The sequence below is a fragment of the Dipodomys ordii genome, unplaced genomic scaffold (genome assembly GCF_000151885.1).
Source record: "Dipodomys ordii isolate 6190 unplaced genomic scaffold, Dord_2.0 Scaffold150, whole genome shotgun sequence".
NCBI lineage: Eukaryota > Metazoa > Chordata > Mammalia > Rodentia > Heteromyidae > Dipodomys > Dipodomys ordii.
Genome location: NW_012267366.1, coordinates 513120 through 531627, shown reverse-complemented (window position 1 = coordinate 531627; position 18508 = coordinate 513120). Strand labels below are relative to the sequence as shown.

The 18508-nt window shown below is 42.6% G+C and overlaps 1 protein-coding gene across 3 annotated transcripts in view; it reads left to right on the top strand.

Annotated features, from left to right (window-relative positions):
• Mid1 (midline 1) overlaps window positions 1–18508 on the top strand; it is a 151502-nt gene that overhangs the window by 29348 nt on the left and 103646 nt on the right. The window contains exon 1 of one of the 3 annotated variants that reach the window (XM_013032175.1): window positions 7982–8114. The exons of the other annotated variants lie outside the window; for them this stretch is intronic. The gene's annotated coding sequence lies outside the window, so the exon portion shown is untranslated. Of the gene's footprint in view, window positions 1–7981; window positions 8115–18508 lie in introns of those variants that run through there. 3 annotated transcript variants of the gene reach the window in all.

The following is an 18508-nucleotide window of genomic DNA, read 5'->3' as shown; positions in this document are numbered from 1 at the left end:
AAGAACAGGTTTCCACAACTGGCAAGAGATTGTTTGAAATGGGGCCTTAAGTCCAGCTCCCCTGTTGTCTTAAATAATGACAAGCCAGAGAAGTTACAGAACAAGATACCTGGCTTGTCCTTACCGGGATGAGCAATCGATTTAGACATCCATATTTCTACTTTTCAAAAATCTTTTTTCTCATATAATTATGAGATACACTCTTCAATTAGAATTCATATTTATGATTAAAATAACTATGACGTTACTTTAATGTAGCCTAGCCAACTTGAAAGCTGGATATTTTTATAGGTGAATTGTTTGGTTGCATTTCAAATTTGCCTTTTCTTATATTTTAAAAGCAGCTTCTTAACAAATTTGATTCAATGGAAGGATAAAATATACAGGATGAAATGTATTAAGCATGAGTTGCAATGAGTGGATAAAATCTTAAAATAGATTAAAAAAATTAAAGTTCTAAACAAGCCCTCAAGTAAGACTCAAAGTAAGACTAACAAGCAAAAAGCCCATTAGCCACATCTTTAAGCCCAACTCCCTAACTTTTGATAATAACTGATATTTTGGTATTATTGTCTTGTATTTGTGTTTTGCAATTTGCACGTACGATTTCTTTTAACCACATAGCAAGGACAAGTCATTGGATAACTCAAGAAATCTGGCAAACTTTAACCTGCCATGAAAATCTATCTACAAGAAAGTCATCGGCAACCTCACAGCTTTGGTAGGACTTATTCTCAAAGATGATAAATTTGCCTACAATTTGTGCACAAGTATTGCGTCTCCAAATAAACAGTTTCAATGGTGTGTGTGTGTGTGTGTGTGTGAGAGAGAGAGAGAGAGAGAGAGAGAGAAAGAGAGAGAGAAGAGAGAAACAGAAACGGAGACAGCGAACACAGAGATAAAGAGACAAAGAGAGACAGAGACTATGCTGGGTTTGAACTTGGGTCCCTGCCACTTAAGCCAAAGCTCTACTTCTAGCTTTTTGTGCTTAATTGGAATTAAGAGTCTCTTGCATTTTTCTTGCCCAGGCTGTCCTCAAGCCACTCAGCCTCCTGAGTAGCTAGGATTTTAGATGTGAGCCACTGGCACTTGGCTTCAATACTGGTTTTTAGGTCAGAATGTCATAGGTTAGAGACAACCCATTCTCAGGAGATGGCTTGCTTTTTAAGCCTCCTCCATACATCTACTGCTGGCCTCCCTGCTTCACTGGGGAGGAAGCTCCCCTCCCTCCAATGGCCCCCAGCCTGTGGCATTTGCCATGGCTGTACCTGTGGCTCTTTGCTCTCTCACACAACAGTCTCTCCGGTCATTTTCCTTCTGGCCCATTCGAAAAGACATGTGCTCTAAAAATCGTGATCCAACTGCCGTTGCAGCTTTGCCTAACCAGTGAAATGATTTACTTGGAGGTATTTCCTTTGTCATTGTATCATTGTCAATAAGACAGCAAATGGAGCTGTCAGGCACTAGAACCTTCCAGTTCCAACTCATATTTGGTGCTCATTAGTCTTGAAGCCCTGGTCATACATATTCATTCATTTTCCCCAGAACTCTTCCCCCACTTCTTGCTTGCTTGCCCTCTTTTCCTTCCTTCCTTCCTTCTTTCTTTCTTTTCTTCTTCCTCTTTTTTTTCCAGGGGGTGGGGGAGGTCAGTCATGGGACTGAACTCAGGGCCTGGGTGCTATCCCTGAGCTCTTTTACTCAAGGCCAGAGCTCTACCAAGTGAGCCAGGGCAGCACTTCTGGTTAACTGGAAATAAGAGTCTCACGGAGACTTTTCTTCCAGGGCTGGCTTTGAACTGGGACCCTCAGATCTCAGCCTCCTGAGTAGCTAGGATGACAGGTGGACGCCACCGACGCCCGGCTCATGCTACCCTTTTTATTCTTTTTGCTTTATATATGAGTCTTTGGAATTATTGTGGTTTCTTTCCTTAAATATGAACTTTCTCATACTTGCTACCACATTCTTGGTGCCCACAGTAGCTATTGGAACGTACAAGCTATCCTTTCAAAATTAAAAAAAAAAGTCTTTAAAGGAAGTCCAGTTCATGTACATATGTTCTTCAATTTTGTTTAAAGGCAACACAACCAGCTCACCCTTCCCAACTCAAGCAACACAACCAGCTCACCCTTCCCAACTCTTAAAACTACTTACTCACCAAGTGGAGGCCATCCAGGGAATTCTTTTCTTAAAAAAAAACAACTGTGATTATAAAGGTGATGTATGGAGGGGTTGCAGTTCTGTAAATCACATAATAAGTATCCTTCTCTTTGGACAGTGTGACCCCTTCCCTCACTCTCTCCCAGGTTTTCCCTCTCATTCCCACCCACAAGTTGTATCATTTACTTTCACCATAGGGTCTAGTGAGTTCTTCTGCTAATACAGGGAATTCTTGAGAGTGCCTATTTATCAAGTCTATGGGTGAGACTTCCTTTTTCTCTGCCAGTGTTCCTGGGAGATAGATTTGGGATAGATGAAATGTGTGGAGCTGGTGGTAAAATAAGTCTCATCAATTCCTTCCTTATGAGTGGGCCCACTTTACCTCTGGTCTTCTGTAACTCCAAGGTCATACAATTCCAAGTAAAACTGCCTATTCTACAACCACTGGAACACTAACTAGTGACCTGATGGCCAGTTACCGCTTTTGGCCTCATCTCCAGGAGGAGATGGCAGCTGTGTCTGTTGAGAAAGAACTCTCGGTAGACGTCTCATGTGTCTGTGCCTCTTGCTTGCTGAGATGCTGACTGCTTTTGTTGAAGACTGTTTTCTTAAGGATGTTTATATAGCAGACAACCGGAGAGGGTTGAGATAGCCTTTTCCTCCATGGCTGGGGAGGCTTGCTTGCAGTTTACCTAGAAGATTCAGGTTTCCTAAGCTTTGGGTTGCACAAGCTGCGTATGAGACTTGTTCCTGGGATAGTCCCTGGAACTTGGGAGATGGGACAAGGTGAACCAACAAGAACATGAGACACATTGCAGTTGTTGTGCCTTGGTAACCATCCTTTTATTTCTTTTTTTTTAATTGTGAAAATACGGTACAGAGGGGTTACAATTCCATGGGCAAGATAATGAGTGCATTTCTTATCAAGCATTGTTGCCTCCTCTCACACAGGATTTTCATGGCTTCTGCCGTGCAACTAAACAGGCAGGCTGACTGCTGAACTTACAGCAGCCAAAGAAAAAAAATCAGTAACTTCTGTCCTCAGTAGTCTTTGATGCTCCATCTGTGTCAAGGCCCCATGTTTCCTGCAAAGTCAAAAAGGTTGGAGTCAGGCACTGGTGGCTCACGCCTGTAATCCTAGCTACTCAGGAGGCTGAGATCTGGGGATCATGATTCAAAGCCAGCCTGGGCTTTAGGCGAGCGCTCTACCACTTGAGCCACAACGCTACTTCCACACTCCATGAATATTATCAAATAAATAAATGGGTCAATATCCTTTCTCCTTCCAAAATCGGTTCAAAGAGGTTTCCAATGAAAAAATACAGGTCATGGATTTATTCAGTGACAAGTGGAAAGGTGATCTGGTGACGAGAGGAAGGATGTGAGAGCAACAGTTTTGTCAGCCACGTTAAGAACTTTTCCTCACTTAATCCTCCAAGGAGTTGGAGATTGCTCTCATTGTCCACATTTTAATGATAAGGAAGCTGTGAATGAGATACAAAGAGCATGTGTGAGTCTGAGATATGGAGAATAGCAGCCTCCTATCTGGCTTTGCAAGGAAACAACAGAGCTGGGTTTGAACTGAGGATTATCTGCTTTCAAGGCACACATTTTTTTACATGATACCACATTGACGGCATCAGCCCAAAATCACACAGAGCACTTGAGCCCACATTTTCCACAGTACACCAAGGAGAAATGAATACGTAAGCAAAGAACTTGCAGTAGTCTATCAATCCCCTTGTAGAAAGGACAGGAAGAAAAAAAAGAGAATCGAGAGAAGAGAACAAGATGGAAACTTGTAATACAGAACTAACTAGGGTAGACAGTTTACTTTTTAGATTCCCTTTAGCTTAGGGACTACTAACCAATTAAACTATGTTAAAACCAGTAAGTTCATGCCTGTAATCCTAGCTACAGCTGAGATCCAGAGGATTGCCATTCAAGGGCAATCCAGGCAGAAAAGTCTGACTCCATCTCCCAAATAACTTAGCTAAAAGTCAGGCTGAATGTGTGGCTCAGGCGGTAGTGTGCCAATCTGTTACACAAGCAAGCAGCTGGAGTATGAGGCCCTAAGTTCAAACTGAAACCTAAATACTGAGGCACGCGCGCATGCGCGCGCGCACACACACAGATACATTATTCAAGTCAATTAAACTATACTGACTGAAATGATGATCAAATGAATCATATTAGAAGGTTTGGAATTTGCATTAGTGTTAATGACTTTGTTGTTGTAATTGTTTTCTAGCACAATTGTTTTCTTCTGTGAGTGATGCTTTTCTTTACCCATCAGCACAGTTAATTGAGAAAACTTCTATGGTATTTTATTTAGATATGGCACAACAGACCTAGGAAATTTCAAGGAATGAACCATAGGTTGAAAGGAGAGGAACTTAATGTGATTGGAAAGCATTCAGGATTGTTTTCATCCTTTAAATTGTGTGCTTTGTGTGCTTGTATGTGTGTGTTAATGATAATCTAGTTTTACTGCCCCAGGTGTAAAAGATCCATGCAACATGGATCTTTAGCATTTAAATCTGCTAAAAGTAGTTTTTGCTCGAATTTCTCCAAGAAACCTTCCTCCCAGCCTTTGTTCTGTACAAATAGTCACTCCCAACACTGTTCTTATATCCTGTTTTCATTCGTCAAAGCTGTTGTCCTTTTCACCGCCATGTTCCCATCACCCGGCTGCCTTCTTTCATGTGGTGCTTTACGATAACAATTGCAAACAAAAGAATCGCTCCTCCTTTGGTTGTCGTAAAAAAATACAAAAAAAACAAAACAAAGAAAAAAACTGCGGTTCCCTTGCCGTAGGCCTCAGTGATCACAGGAAATGGTTAAAGCATGTTCTCAATAATAGTTAACCAAGAGTTGTGAAGAAAGATTCATTTTCATTATTTTTTAAGATCATTTAAAAGTTGCCTCAGGGTATTATGAGCAGGAGTTTTTTGTGTGTGAGTGGCTGACTTTGAAGTTGAGAAGGAAGAGTGATTTTCTTTGAGAAAAGACACTATCATATTTGAAAGAATTTCTCAATCTGCTCAGACAATAAGAATCAGTTAATCTATAGCCATCGTTACCTCTGAGTCACAGACAGGAGTGTTTGTTCTTCCTGTTTGAGTATGAGCTTCCCATGGTATAGAGAACAATCATGAAATGCCACATCAGCCATCATCAACAATCATGTATTGATAGCTTTTGCTCCGGGTGGATAATTGAGAATGAAGTAAGAAAAGTTTCCCCAAGTGACAGGTGTTTCCTCAGGATGCAATCTGCCTGGGGCAGAAATCTCAGTTGGCTGGTGTGTCTTTTACAGAATAGAACTCACATAGCGTTTGCTCATTTTCAGGTAACCCCTGGCACACATGAGCAGGTAGATCTAGAGGTCTGATTGGCAAGTCTTCTTGATAGCTAGTTCAGCACAGACCTAGAAAACATCAGTCATTTTCAATGTAAGATAAAATGGGTTTTATTTGCCTTAAAACTGGCTGCTGTAGCAGGGCATGGGGGCACATGCCTGTAGACAGTGAGGCACTGTCTTAGCAAAGAAAAAGAAGGGAGGAAGGAAAGAAGGGGAGGAAGAGATGAGATGATAAGTATTTTGTTGGTTGTTGTTCACCGTTTCTTTGGAGGGGTTTACTGCGTGCTGTGTGTCTCCTGACCCTTCAACTTCACCTGTTCAGGCTGTTGTTCCACTACATGGACAAGTGAAGCTTAGCTTGCAGAAATATTGACAATTTTAATGTTGTCTTCACATTTTGGTGACAAGTTCTTTAAAATTCTGTGTGTGTGTGTGTGTGTGTGTTTGTTTTCATGGGGCTTGAACTCAGGGCCTGAGTGCTGTCTCTGAGCTCCTATGCTCAAGGCTAGCACTCTTATCCCTTTGAGCCACAGTACCACTTCTGAATTTCTGGTGGTTAATTAGAGATAAGAGTCTCGTGGACTTTCCTACCTGGGCTGGCTTTGAACCCTAATCCTCAAATCTCAGCCTCCTGAGTGGCTAGGATGATAAGTGTGAGCCACTAGCATTCAGCTAAAATTCTCTTTGTGTGTGTGTGTGTGTGTGTGTGTGTGTGTGTGTGTGTGTGTGTGTGCATGTGCGCGCACACGCATTTGTTTGGGGGGATCTTCCCTGGACAATGAGAACTTCTTAGAAGGTTATCTATATTGAGTAATCCCTGCATTGTTAAAAAGGCAAATGGAGTTAGAATTTGGTGAGGCATAAGCGAAGAACACCCGCTATTATGTCCTAACATGAAGCACACACTGGATGTTGCAAAGGCATAAAAAGTAGCTGTTGTAACACTCAGACTGCACAAGCTTCCCCTTTATCAGGACTGCCCCTTCTACACCTGTGGTGGAGTCCAAATGTCTCAAGTAGAAACTGAACTGTGCAAAATTGTTTTTACACTTTCCTGATAATTTACCTTACTTGCAGTTTCTTGTCTTGGCCATTGATAAGCAACATCCGTCAAAAAACTGCAGGGTATGGCACATTTTCTTCTTGCATTTGGGAAAACTGCCTTAAACAATCAAGTTTTATGTGATTACTGTCCATTCTCAGTACACTTTCTTTAGCATGCTGGAGACTTTCGAATACTAAACTCAAGATTTGGGATATATGATAGATTTGCTGTTACATATTTCTGTATCTCTATAGTCACACACACACACACACACACACACACACACACACACACATTATCATGCTAGTTGTACATCCAGATGGGCTTTCTTTGAGGGAGAGGGGAGGGGTAAGGAGGTGGTCCAGAGCCTTGAACTCATGGCTTAGGCACTGTGCCTGAGTTTTTATGCTCAAAGCTAGTGCTCTACCAATTTGAGTCACAGCTCCACTTATGGCTTTTTGGTTGTTAATTGGAGATAAGACTCTCACAGACTTCCCTGCTTGGGATCGCTTTGAACCTCAATCCTTAGATCTCAGCCTTCTCTGTAGCTGGGCTTACAGGTGTAAGATCCACATTTGCAGTCAACCATCTTCAGGTCACAAATACTCAACGAAGTATTCACCTCTGCTGAACATGTGCAAACGTTCCTTTCTTACCATTTCCCCTAAACAAGAGTATAGCAAGTGTAAACATGGCATTATATATATAGTTATACATTACATATACGTATATACATAGATTTAGCATCAACCTTGTGATAGGAATTATAAGGCATCCAGAAATGATTGAAACTATCTGTGAGGCTGTGTGTATTTTCTTATTAAGATGATCCATTGCATTTTTAATCTATTTTTGGAAGAAAATATGACTGGGTTATTTAACTGTACAGGAGGTTGCTCTTGCTGATGGAGGTAAGCCTCAAAAAATTCTCCCACCAATTACACTTTAATTCAGAATAAGGGCTAAGTGCTGAATGTGTTATTTTCGAAATGACCAACCAGCATCTGGACTATAACATGATGATAGACCCGGTAAGATGCCACAAGGGCAGCGAGGGCCAGTGCCGAGCTCTTGATCTGGGCAGGATGTCTCCCACTGGCAGCCCGGAGCACCGGCCCCCAGCCTTTGACTCTCGGACACGGTTCAGTCAGCTGAGCCACCGCCAGTCCCCGCAGACAGGGAGACTGCCGATTCCAGCGGCAGGACATCCTATTTTGGTGTTAGGCTGACCTGAGCTGCCGTTTCACTTGGTTTCAGCTGGGTGGGTGAAGGGACAGGGAAGTTGTGGCCGGAGACCGTGGAAAAGGCAGCTGATTCTTCAGCTCGGCGACCCTGGCGGAGTGGATGAGGTGGAGCTGGCCTTCCTGGAATTGTTGGGTCGATTTTCCTGTTGTGTTTCACTGTCGACATTCTCCCAGACACACAGGACGGCTCCAGCGCTGCCTGCCACCCACCATCTGGTCTCGGTGGCCTGTCGATCATTTTGTGGGTCCCCATCCTCTGCCAACGGCGATGTTTCTTCAAAAAGAACTAGTGTGCAGTCCATTGGTGGGTATTCAAGGGGGTCTGTCTATCAGAATCTCGAGAGGTGCTCAAAGAACTCTTAAGGACCAGTGCATGGATTCTCATCTCTAACCTGTTTCCCAGGCTTTGGGATGCATGACCTTGCTCAGGCTGGCTAGGGGCTGTCTTCACTATTAAGATCGAGTGGGAAAGGAGAGTCGCTCCTCCAAGCATCAGGATCACGCTTTTTCATTGTCATGTGTGTCTTTTGCTTGTCTGCTTATGTAAATCAAACTCCAGCAGGAGTACTTAAGCATTCTATTAAGTAAATTTGGAAGACTAGGTTTCAATTAAAATAACCAGACCGTGTGACCCAGCTTCCCATTTCCTCTTAATTTTGATCATTGAAACTTTCATATCCCCACAGACATCTGCCATGCTTCCAAATGATTCTTTGCTGGAATGTTCATTCATTATTAATCAGGTTGCATGGTCAGACAAGTATGTGATTATTTTAAAGAATGGCCTAGAGATCCAGTGACTAAAAATGAGCATATTATAGGCAGACAAGAAGGTACAGGAAAAGACTTGATTCACAGTTTATTTGATTTGTATGAAATGGCACCAGGTGGGTGTTTGTAAAATTAAATCTTCCCTAGTTCTCATGTCAGATATCAAAGTGATTTCAGTTTCAGCACTCTTTAGAAGAAGGAAGTGACAATTGTTCAAAATGTGTAGTGTATTAATTAGTTGTTATAAAACTTGAAGCTAGCATCTCAGCGTTCATCTGGTCTTACCTGCTTGTGATTTTTTTTTCCCAATCAGTCCCTCTGGTCCTTTTCAATTTGGATAGCAGAGAATTTTCATGGTTACCAAGTGAACAAATGGATCTGTGTGTGCTGAAAGTCAGGTGTTCACGGAAGTAATATTTCACAGTAAACCTGCATTGCCTATAGAAGGTTATCTCACCAGTTGTTAGTGTATTGTTTATATTAAGATCCAGTTTTCATATTTACTGCACTCTGCTATAATTTCAGATAGCAAATAGCCTATATTGTGATACCGATCTTTAATCTTTCAGACTGCCTTCTCTGTTTCCATCATTTTAACACTGTGCTTTATTGTGCGACTCTTTAACTCCCATGTCCATGCATTAATCAGTAAAGCAGCATTTGGGTAGTGTGTGTACTCGATGTATGCTTTTTTGTGTGTTTATAAATCAAGGTTAAATACATGATCAATTATGCAGATGTTGAGTACTGATACTATTTAAAATATTCTATGTGTGGTGAATTCATCTTGGATGTAGTGGCCAATTTTTATTGTAGTGATTAGATAATTTTTGCAATTGAGAAATTAGGCTTCTCTGACTGGAGTTTCCTCCAAGTCACTCTGTTACTGTCTCAGCTTCGTAAACTCAAGTGGATTTCCAGTGTTTTGCAGTTTAGTGGTTTCCAGTCCTCCCACAGTCTGTATTTCTGCTACTCTGGGACAGAAACATTATTCCACAATCTTTAAAAGCTATTCAGCCTGTATTTTAATAATCGGGGGATGATCTCATACCAAAAATCCAAACAGTAATAAGTCAACTAACTCTTCATTCGCCTACTACACAGGGGATAGAAGATACAATGAAGTAAAGAGATTTCATCATATTTCTGAACTGTATGTCTCTGAAATAATTAAGCCAATTCATACTATTTTCCATGCTGATAATTGTTGGCAGGACTTTTAGGAGCTTCCTTTAATGAAATCATTTTTTTCCCTGAGGCCCAGGGTAACTTTCTGTCATGTTGAAGTGTTTTTGTTATCTTAGTTGTGTTTTGGTAAATTTAACAAGCTTAGTTTCCATAGTCCAGAGGATATTTGGAAAAGAACGAGAGGAAGTGCCTTGGGATCATCCAGGAAGTGTCTGAGAGCCACCTGGTACGAACAATTGATCATAGGCCACCCAGCATTGGTTTGCAAGTTTATTCCTTGGTCTGGTGCTTCATTAACTTCCCTGATTGTGAAGGATTTCAGAGCTATATAGTAACATGTAAAGGTAAAATTACTGGTGGGTAGCAAGTGCGCCCTTTCTTACAGACTCTGAAAAAGATACTTCAGTTGTGTGGAGTATTCAGACGTGACACAGATCATGGCTGGGAAACCACTGAGATCAAAATGTCAGTGTCTCCATTAAGAAAACTTTTGAAAGGAAAAAAAATTAGAGATGATGTGTGCAGTTGATGGTAGAATGTGTCCTTATTCAAATAGGTGATTCATCTCCTAGAAGGCATTTACCCTAGAGGTTTCTAGTTCTCCATGCAGTTCTGGGGCACACAGGTGAATCTTCTTCCGTCATGGACTTGGCATCTGAACCAGTCCATTTGCCTACTGAACTTGGCTGTGGCTTAAACCTGGCACAGTACACTGTCTGCACAGAGATCCTAGACATTTCCTCCAGGTGTAGTTTATCTCGATTGCCTCATCATGGAAGTCTTGAGAGAGTACAGGGAATACAGTTGTGAAATTCTAAGGTGAGCTATGGAACACAGTGGTGGCAAGAGTTGCCACAGTATAGGCCGGGCCTTATGTGGTTTGTCTGCATTGATGTGCTAGGTCAATACAGTGTTTGTGCCTTTGATGTGACCTCAGAAGACAGGAACCGCCTTAGACTTCTCTGCCTTGAGCTATAGCACCAATGTCAAAAGAATGCCCTGTCTGCCTTCCCCATCCTTCCTTCTCAAGCTCAAACCCTGTATCTCTGAGGAGGGGCCTATGTCTTCCTTCTTGGAAATTCTTTCTTTCAACCTATATTTTTCCCCATAGCCTATGCATCGGAAAAAGAAAGGCCTTATTTTGCTGAGAGTCCTCTTCCTGGGGTAAATGCCACTTTGCTGATACTTGATAAATGATAAGTGCTACTCTAATGATACCTTGAGATGAAGACTTTAGCCATTGCCTGGCTCCAAGGCTCTATCATCCTCCAGCCTCACTGCTAGCTCTCCTTTCGTTGATTCATTTTCCTTATCTCCACAAGGTATGAACCTCTCACACCCAGATTATATCACTGGGGGCTTTAAAGGTAAGATGCTCATTGGGTTCAGGCCATACATTTATGATGTCTAAATGATTATTATCAACATGGGGTTTGTGGTCGTGTGCTTGCTCCCACTGAGCACCTGTTCTACCCTTATCAGCCTCATTGTGTCTCTGACCACACTGAAAGACGTGAATCATTTAACTTTATTGTTTGTCTTGAACTCAGAACTCAGAGCCTGGGCACTGTCCCTGAACATTTTTGCTCAAAGCTAGAACTGCTCTACCACTTGAACCACAGATCCACTTCAAGCTTTTTGGTGGTTAGTTGGAGATAAGAGCTTTGGACTTTCCTGCCCAAGCTGGCTTGGAAAGTCGTGATCCTCAGATCTCAACCTCCTGAGTAGCTAGGATTACAGGTGTGAGCGTCCGCCAACCATCCCTACCTGGCCTGGCTGAGTCATGCAGCCTTAATTCTGGATCCTGTTACTATTTTGTTGTGAATTAGAAAACAATAGTGTGTGTGTGTGTGTGTGTGTGTGTGTGCGTGTGTGCGCGCATGCATGTACATGTGCATGTGTTTACATGCCAGTCCAGGGGCTTGAACTCAGTTCCTGGGTGCTGTCCCTGAACTTTTGTGCTCAAGGCTTGCACTCTAGCACTTGAGCCATTGCTCCACTTCTAGCTTTTTTGGAGGTTAATCGGAGATAAGTCTCACAGGGAGCTCCAGTGCTGCAGTCGCTTGGCACAGGGTCCTAATAAGAGAGTCTCATGGGGTTTCCTGCCCAGGACTTTTCGCCTGAGAAGCTACAGTTACCAGCATGAGCCGCCGCTGCTCAGCTTAGGACACAGTATTTTTTAATAAATGCTTTAGTTATTTTGTAAAGATGATATGTATGTCTTTGTGTTTTTCAGCTTACAGGGTTCCTTTGTCACCCTTTAATGTAAACATTTTAAGAGACATCAAACAATGTAGAGCAGTGTTTGAAGCAGTTCTTTGTAAGTTACCAAAAAGCACAGTGGTCAGGACTCTTTGGGCCTCTGGGAGTTCCAGTCTTAAAATTAAAAACCCGAAAACAGAAACAAAAACAATCACGAAACTGAATGAAAATCTCCAAGTGAAATGATTGGTGGTAGGAAGAAAAGCAAATGCAATTCCTAAGAGCAACAAATGGTCCCATGGACTGGGCCTGTGGTTTAAGAAGTGAGAGGAATTATAGTGGAAGGCATACTTTGGGATGAATTTGGGCAAGGCTTTGCAAAAGGAGACGAGATGCCAGACGCAGAACTTACTTTGGGCAACAACTTCTTTGTGTTTTATCCTATTTGTGGCAGGAGAGTCTGTGGTGCTTGGAAGCATGTCACAGCTGAAGGAGGAAATTGCTCTCCCACCAAATGGGCTGCAAATGTAGCAGAGAGGGCTTTAGCAACACAGAGACAATGAGAACTGAGAGAAGGAAACCAATAGGAAGAAAATAGGACTGACATACCTGTCTTAGCCAAGGATTTGGTTTTTAGAGAAGCAGAATACATTCATTTTTGTTAATGCTGCAACAAGTTAGTACAGATCTGATGGCATTAAACAGTATATTATAATTCTGGGCGTTCTAGGAAGCCCAACACAGATTTCCATGGAATTAAAAATCAAGCTATCTGGAGTGTTATCTTCATTTTGGGGGAGGCTCTAAGATGGTGTCCATTTTCTTTCCTTTTCCAGTTTTTAGAGGTTGACTGCATTCCTTGGCTAGTGGCATCTCCCTCCATGCAGTTCTAGTTGGTTCAGCCTTCCTTCCATCACATCACTCTAACTCTGTATGTTCCATTTGATAATCATAGCTACTTTTCTCAAAAGTCAGCTGCTTAACAACTGTATATCCGCAACATTAATTTCCCTTTGTCCTTGTAATCCAGAATCTCCACAGTCTCTGAGGGCTGCCTCGTGAATAGCTTTGGGGCCTTTATCCTGTCTTTCTCAGAGAAGGAGGAATAAAATGTGGCAAGTTCCTGACTTCTGACAGTCAGGCTAGAGGCACATGAGGCGATGGTAGGAATAGCTCATAGTTGAGAAGACAAGTTTGGGAGGAAGTTGATGGAGTCCTGTGGAATGCTCATTCTGAGTCCCAGGCATTTGTAGTATATGAAGCAGAGCACTGTCAGTGCTGCACTATGATTCCAGAAGGAGTGGGCGTGTGGAGTTTCGAGCTTAGGAGCCATGCTTGCAGAGACAGTATATGAAATGAACAAACTGGCCTTTTGGAAGGAAGAATAGACTATTAGGGAATGCCTAGTCTTTGATGAGCATGAAGAAGTAGTCAGTAGCAGGTTAAGAGAGGAAAACTAGAAAATAGCGATTTCAGTGATATACAGACTGAGCATGGGAGGGAGGGAAAGGGGAAAGAAAGTGTCAAAACATTTACACAATTATTTTCCATCCTAACATCCACTTATTAATTTTCCACTCTAAACAAGTGCTTTCCTTTAAAAAAAATTCCTTAAAAAGAAGTTTTATGCAGGTACCAGTGGCTTGTACCTGTAATCCTAGCTACTCAGGAGGCTGAGATCTGAGGATCGGGGTTCAAAGCCAGCCTGGGCAGGAAAGTCTGTGAGACTCTTATTTCCAGTTCACCACCAGAAAACCAGAATTGGCACTGTGGCTCAAAGTGGTAGAGCACTAGCTTTGAGTGAAAAAGCTCAGGGACAAGGGCCCAGAGCCTGAGTTCAAGCCCTATCACCAACAAACAAAAACAACAAAAAAAGAAAAAACAAAAAAGCCTTGCATCCAGACACTGGTGGCCTGTAAATCCTAGCTACTCAGGAGGCTGAAATGTAAGGATCATAGTCTGAAGCCATCCTGGGCAGGAACGTTAGTGAGACTCTAAACACTAAAAATCTAGAAATAGAGCTGTGGCTGAGCGGTAGAGTGCTGGCCTTGGGTACAAAAGCTCAAGAGACAGTGCCCAGGTCCTGAGTTCAAGTCCCAGGACATTCTCTCTCTCTCTCTCTCTCTCTCTCTCTCTCTCACACACACACACACACACATACACACACACACAAACACACACACACAATCTAAGAGTTAAAATCACTCATTATTAGAAAACAAAATGTTTACGACAACACACACAAACACACACACACAATCTAAGAGTTAAAATCACTCATTATTAGAAAACAAAATGTTTACGACAAAAAGTTTACCACACATATAGACAGGTATGCAGATAGAGATAGAGCTAATAACAGTAGCACGCTGAATGTCCTCCATTTTTGACCCCCTATCCAATTCACAGCTTACTCATCACTCCATGTGTGTTCTAGACAGCCCCATGGGAAGGCAGAGGCACGAGCTGTGAATTATTGCCATTCCCGATGCGTTGAAAGGGGTTCCCATGATTATCCACATCCACATCCTCCCCTGAATGAAGACCAGTCAGCCCATTCACAAAAATGTTGAGCTATAGAATTTCTGAACAACAATGTACACATGTGATTTCCTTCCATTGTAGTGAAGGCTAAGTAGTTGGTGGGGGTGGGGCATGGTTAAGAAAAGTAAAAAGAATATTTGGCACAGACTTCCTACCTATCCACTCACCAATAGCTTGGTGAAGCCCCGGTCATCTCTTTAAAACCCACCATTCACTCTTTTCCCAGAATATATCTCCACTTCCCCTCTTCAACATGGAGGTGAAAAAGCTCTTTGGCCTCCATGTTTTGTTATCCTGTACAATAATTTTTCCATTCCCCTCCCCTCCCAAATGAACTGTAAGATCACCAAGACAGGGCCCATGTATTACCAGTGTTTGTTGCTTGACTCTGGATCCAAACACGTGGAATGGCGTTTTAAGTTCTCCAGAGTTTTTTTTTTCTTTTTAAACCTTTATCTATGTTCCTCTTTTCAAAATGTCGTACAAAATAATGGGTTACATTATGATTTTTTGTCATATATGTATATCCAAAAGGGTGTTTAAAGAAAGCTCGGCTGGGTGCCAGTGGCTCATGTCTGTAATCCTAGCTACTCAGGAGGCTGAGATCTGAGGATCGCAGTTCAAAACCAGCCCAGGCAGGAAATTCCGTGAGACTCTCAATCTCCAATTAACCACCAGAAAACCGGAAGTGGCGCTGTAGCTCAAGCGGTAGAGCGCTCGCCTTGAGCTGAAGAGCTGAGGGACAGCGCCCAGGCCCAGAGTTCAGGCCCCACGACCGGACCAAAAAAAAAGAAAAAAAAAAAAAGAAGAAAGTTGGGGCTGGGAAGGTGGCTCAGTGGTAGAGTGCTTGCCTTGCATGCCTGAGGCCCTGGGTTCGATTCCTCAGCACCACGTAAGCAAAAAGAAAAAATCCGGAAGTGGCGCTGTGGCTCAAGTGGTAGAGTGCTAGCCTTGAACTGAAGAGCTGAGGGACAGCGCCCAGGCCCAGAGTTCAAGCCCCATGACCAACCTTCCCTCAAAAAAAAAAGCTAGAAGCTGGGTGCTGATGGCTCACACCTGTAATAAGATGTTAGGATCAAGGTTTAAAGTCAGCACAGGGCAGACAAATCTGAGAGACTCTAATCTGAAGTTAAGTAGCAAAAAATGGAGTTGTGGCTGAGGTGATAGAGTGCCAGTCATGAGTGAAAAGGCTGAGTAAGCGTGTGAGGTGTGAGTCCGCAGCGGGCGCTGGTGGCTCACAACTGTCATCCTAGCTACTTGGGAGTCTGTGATCTGAGGATTGTAGTTCAAAACCAGCCAGGACAGGAAAGTGTGTGAGACTCTTATCTCCAATGAATCACTAGAAAACCAGAAGTGGACCTGTGGCTCAAAGTAATAGAGCATTAGCTTGAGCAAAAGAGCTCAGGGACAGCACCCAGGCCCTGAGTTCAGTGCCCCTCCTCCCCCGATAAAAAAGGTGTGAACCTCGGACTTCAAGCATCCGTAGCAGTACACACATCAAAATAAAGTAACATAAAATAAAGCTAGAAAATAAACCATGCCAATCGTTTGGGAGAAGGGAAAGGCATGCACACAAATAGGATATACCATGGCAAAGTCTGGATGAAAGTGGACAAAATAGAGCCCACTATAGATATGAAACTAGAACCTTTGTCTTTTTCCTTTTTCTTTTTTGGCAGCGTGCAGGTCAAAGACTTAGAAAATTGGCCGAAACTCACTTACCACATCTAGGTATTTTGTCATCAGTTAACATAGCTATTTACAATGTAGACACTTGCACCGGGCCAAGTGCTACGGCAATAAAAGACAAAATTCCAGATCTGAGCAGCTGCTATTAAATCATTCTTACACGAATGGCCCCAAGCATTCCACTCACCTCATTTCCATTGATGTCAGGGAGAAATCCCATTACATCTCATTTCCCGTTAGCACTGGGAACGTGCTTGCTCTTGTCGAAGTCTGGCTCCGCCTTCTTTTTCCTTTGTTGCCCCCACAGAATTTGGTCCCTACCACTCTGAGACTGATTTTCATTTTCTGTTCTGGCGAGCTGTCTGTGTCACTATCCTCTAATTCAGAGGTCAGCGAAATAAGGTCTTCAGGTCAGATCTGCCTCCTTAATACCTATTCTTCTAAATAGAGTTGAGTTGGAACACAGCCACACTCGTTGCTTTTAAGCACTGCCTATGGCCGCCTTCGCATCACTTCAGTGGAACTGAGCAACGGCAATCCTGTGGTTTGCCAATGCCCCAAATGTCTCCTATTCTGCCCTTTATGGGAAAAGCTTGCTAATATATTCAGAGCTCTTTCAAGTTGTATTTTATTCTTCTTGACTTCAGCCCAAACATCAGTCCATTCAATGGAATCAATGAGGGTTTTAGACCTACTACATGGGGGCCACTATTTAGGCACTTGGGGTACATCATCCAAACACAAAGCAAAATGGGGAGAGACAGCATTGGATAAAGGAACAGAATATGTTGGCAAGACATGTTCTGGCGAAGAATAAACTTGAGATGGGGAGGATCCCCATGATGGGTGGGTGGCCATGGTGGTAGTAGGAGAAGCAGTTTTATGGGAGTTCAGCAAAGGTGACACTGGAGCAGAGCTATGTGGATTCCAAAACCTGCAGGGCTGAGCAAAGGACAGGGTGTGTTTGGCATGCCTAAGGACTCCCAGGGCACAGCCAGCAAGGGGTGGTGTGGGAGAAAATGAGCTCACTCTCCGGGGTTGATTTTATTCAAGTGAATTTCTCTTTGACTGAGGTGGGAAGCCCCCAGAGGGCACAGCAGAGGAGAGATTCAGGATCGGTCATGTTCTAACAGGCTCTCTGGGATCTGAGGAGAGGCTGTAGATGAGGGACCAGAGTGAGCAGAAGCCAGGAAACCATTTTCTGTGGTCTTTTGATAATCTAGATTTTTCTTTTTAAATGATGCCAGCTTGGCCCAAGATAATAGAGATGGGGTGATGAGAATGCTGGATTCAAGCTTCTTGAGCCAGCTCAGAGCTTGGCATACAGTATCCATCTCTTGAATGAGTGAATGAAAAGCTGGTATTTCCATTGGGTGACCAGTAGAATCCCCTCTGGAAATTCTAATGGTGTCACTTGTGTACTAAGTAGTATCTTGGCATTTGCATTAAAAATACAACCATTATTACCTCTGAATATATATCACCAGTATGAGGTTTCTGGATCCTATAGTTCTTCTATTTTCAGTTTTTTGATTAACCTTTGCACTAATTTACCATCGATTGCATTAGAATACTGTCCTTGAAGAACACTTACGTACAAATACTATATGCCAATTGAACATCAAAATTAAGAGCTAGATGTGTTGGTATATGTCAGTAAGGGTAGCATTTGGGGGTGGAGCTATTACAAGTTCAAGGCCAGCCTGAGTTGAGATAATCAGGAAATCCTGTAAATAAATAAGAATGAAAATCAAACTTAGAACCATCCTAGATCTCCTGATATTACCTCCTGCTTCTTCATCTGTTGCCATCCACCAAAACATATTCCTTTTCACATGAGAACAAAACAAAGTAAAAGAGCTGCATTTTTTCTTTTAATTTTTATGCTTCTGATGGAAAAGGTGAAGACCTGTGATTTTTGAGTTTTCTTTTGCCATGATTAACAAAAATAATGTTTAAGAGGTAAAAACGTTTCAGTTTCTTCTAAGCTATCTACAGGAGGAATTGACTGGCATCAATTGATGTGGGATGATTAAACAACCTTTGGGTTTTCATTCCAGGCTGTACGCACACGTGCCAACATTGGAGCTTGAACTCAGGCCCTGGTGCTATCCCTTAACTTTTTCTCTCAAGGCTGAGAGACTTGAGCCCGAGCTCCCCTTCCAGCTTTTTGGTACTTAATTGGCAATTTGAATCTCATAGACTTTTCTTTTTTTTTTTTGTCGGCCGTGGGACTTGAACTCTGGGCCTGGGCGCTGTCCCTCAGCTCTTCAGCTCAAGGCGAGCGCTCTACCACTTGAGCTA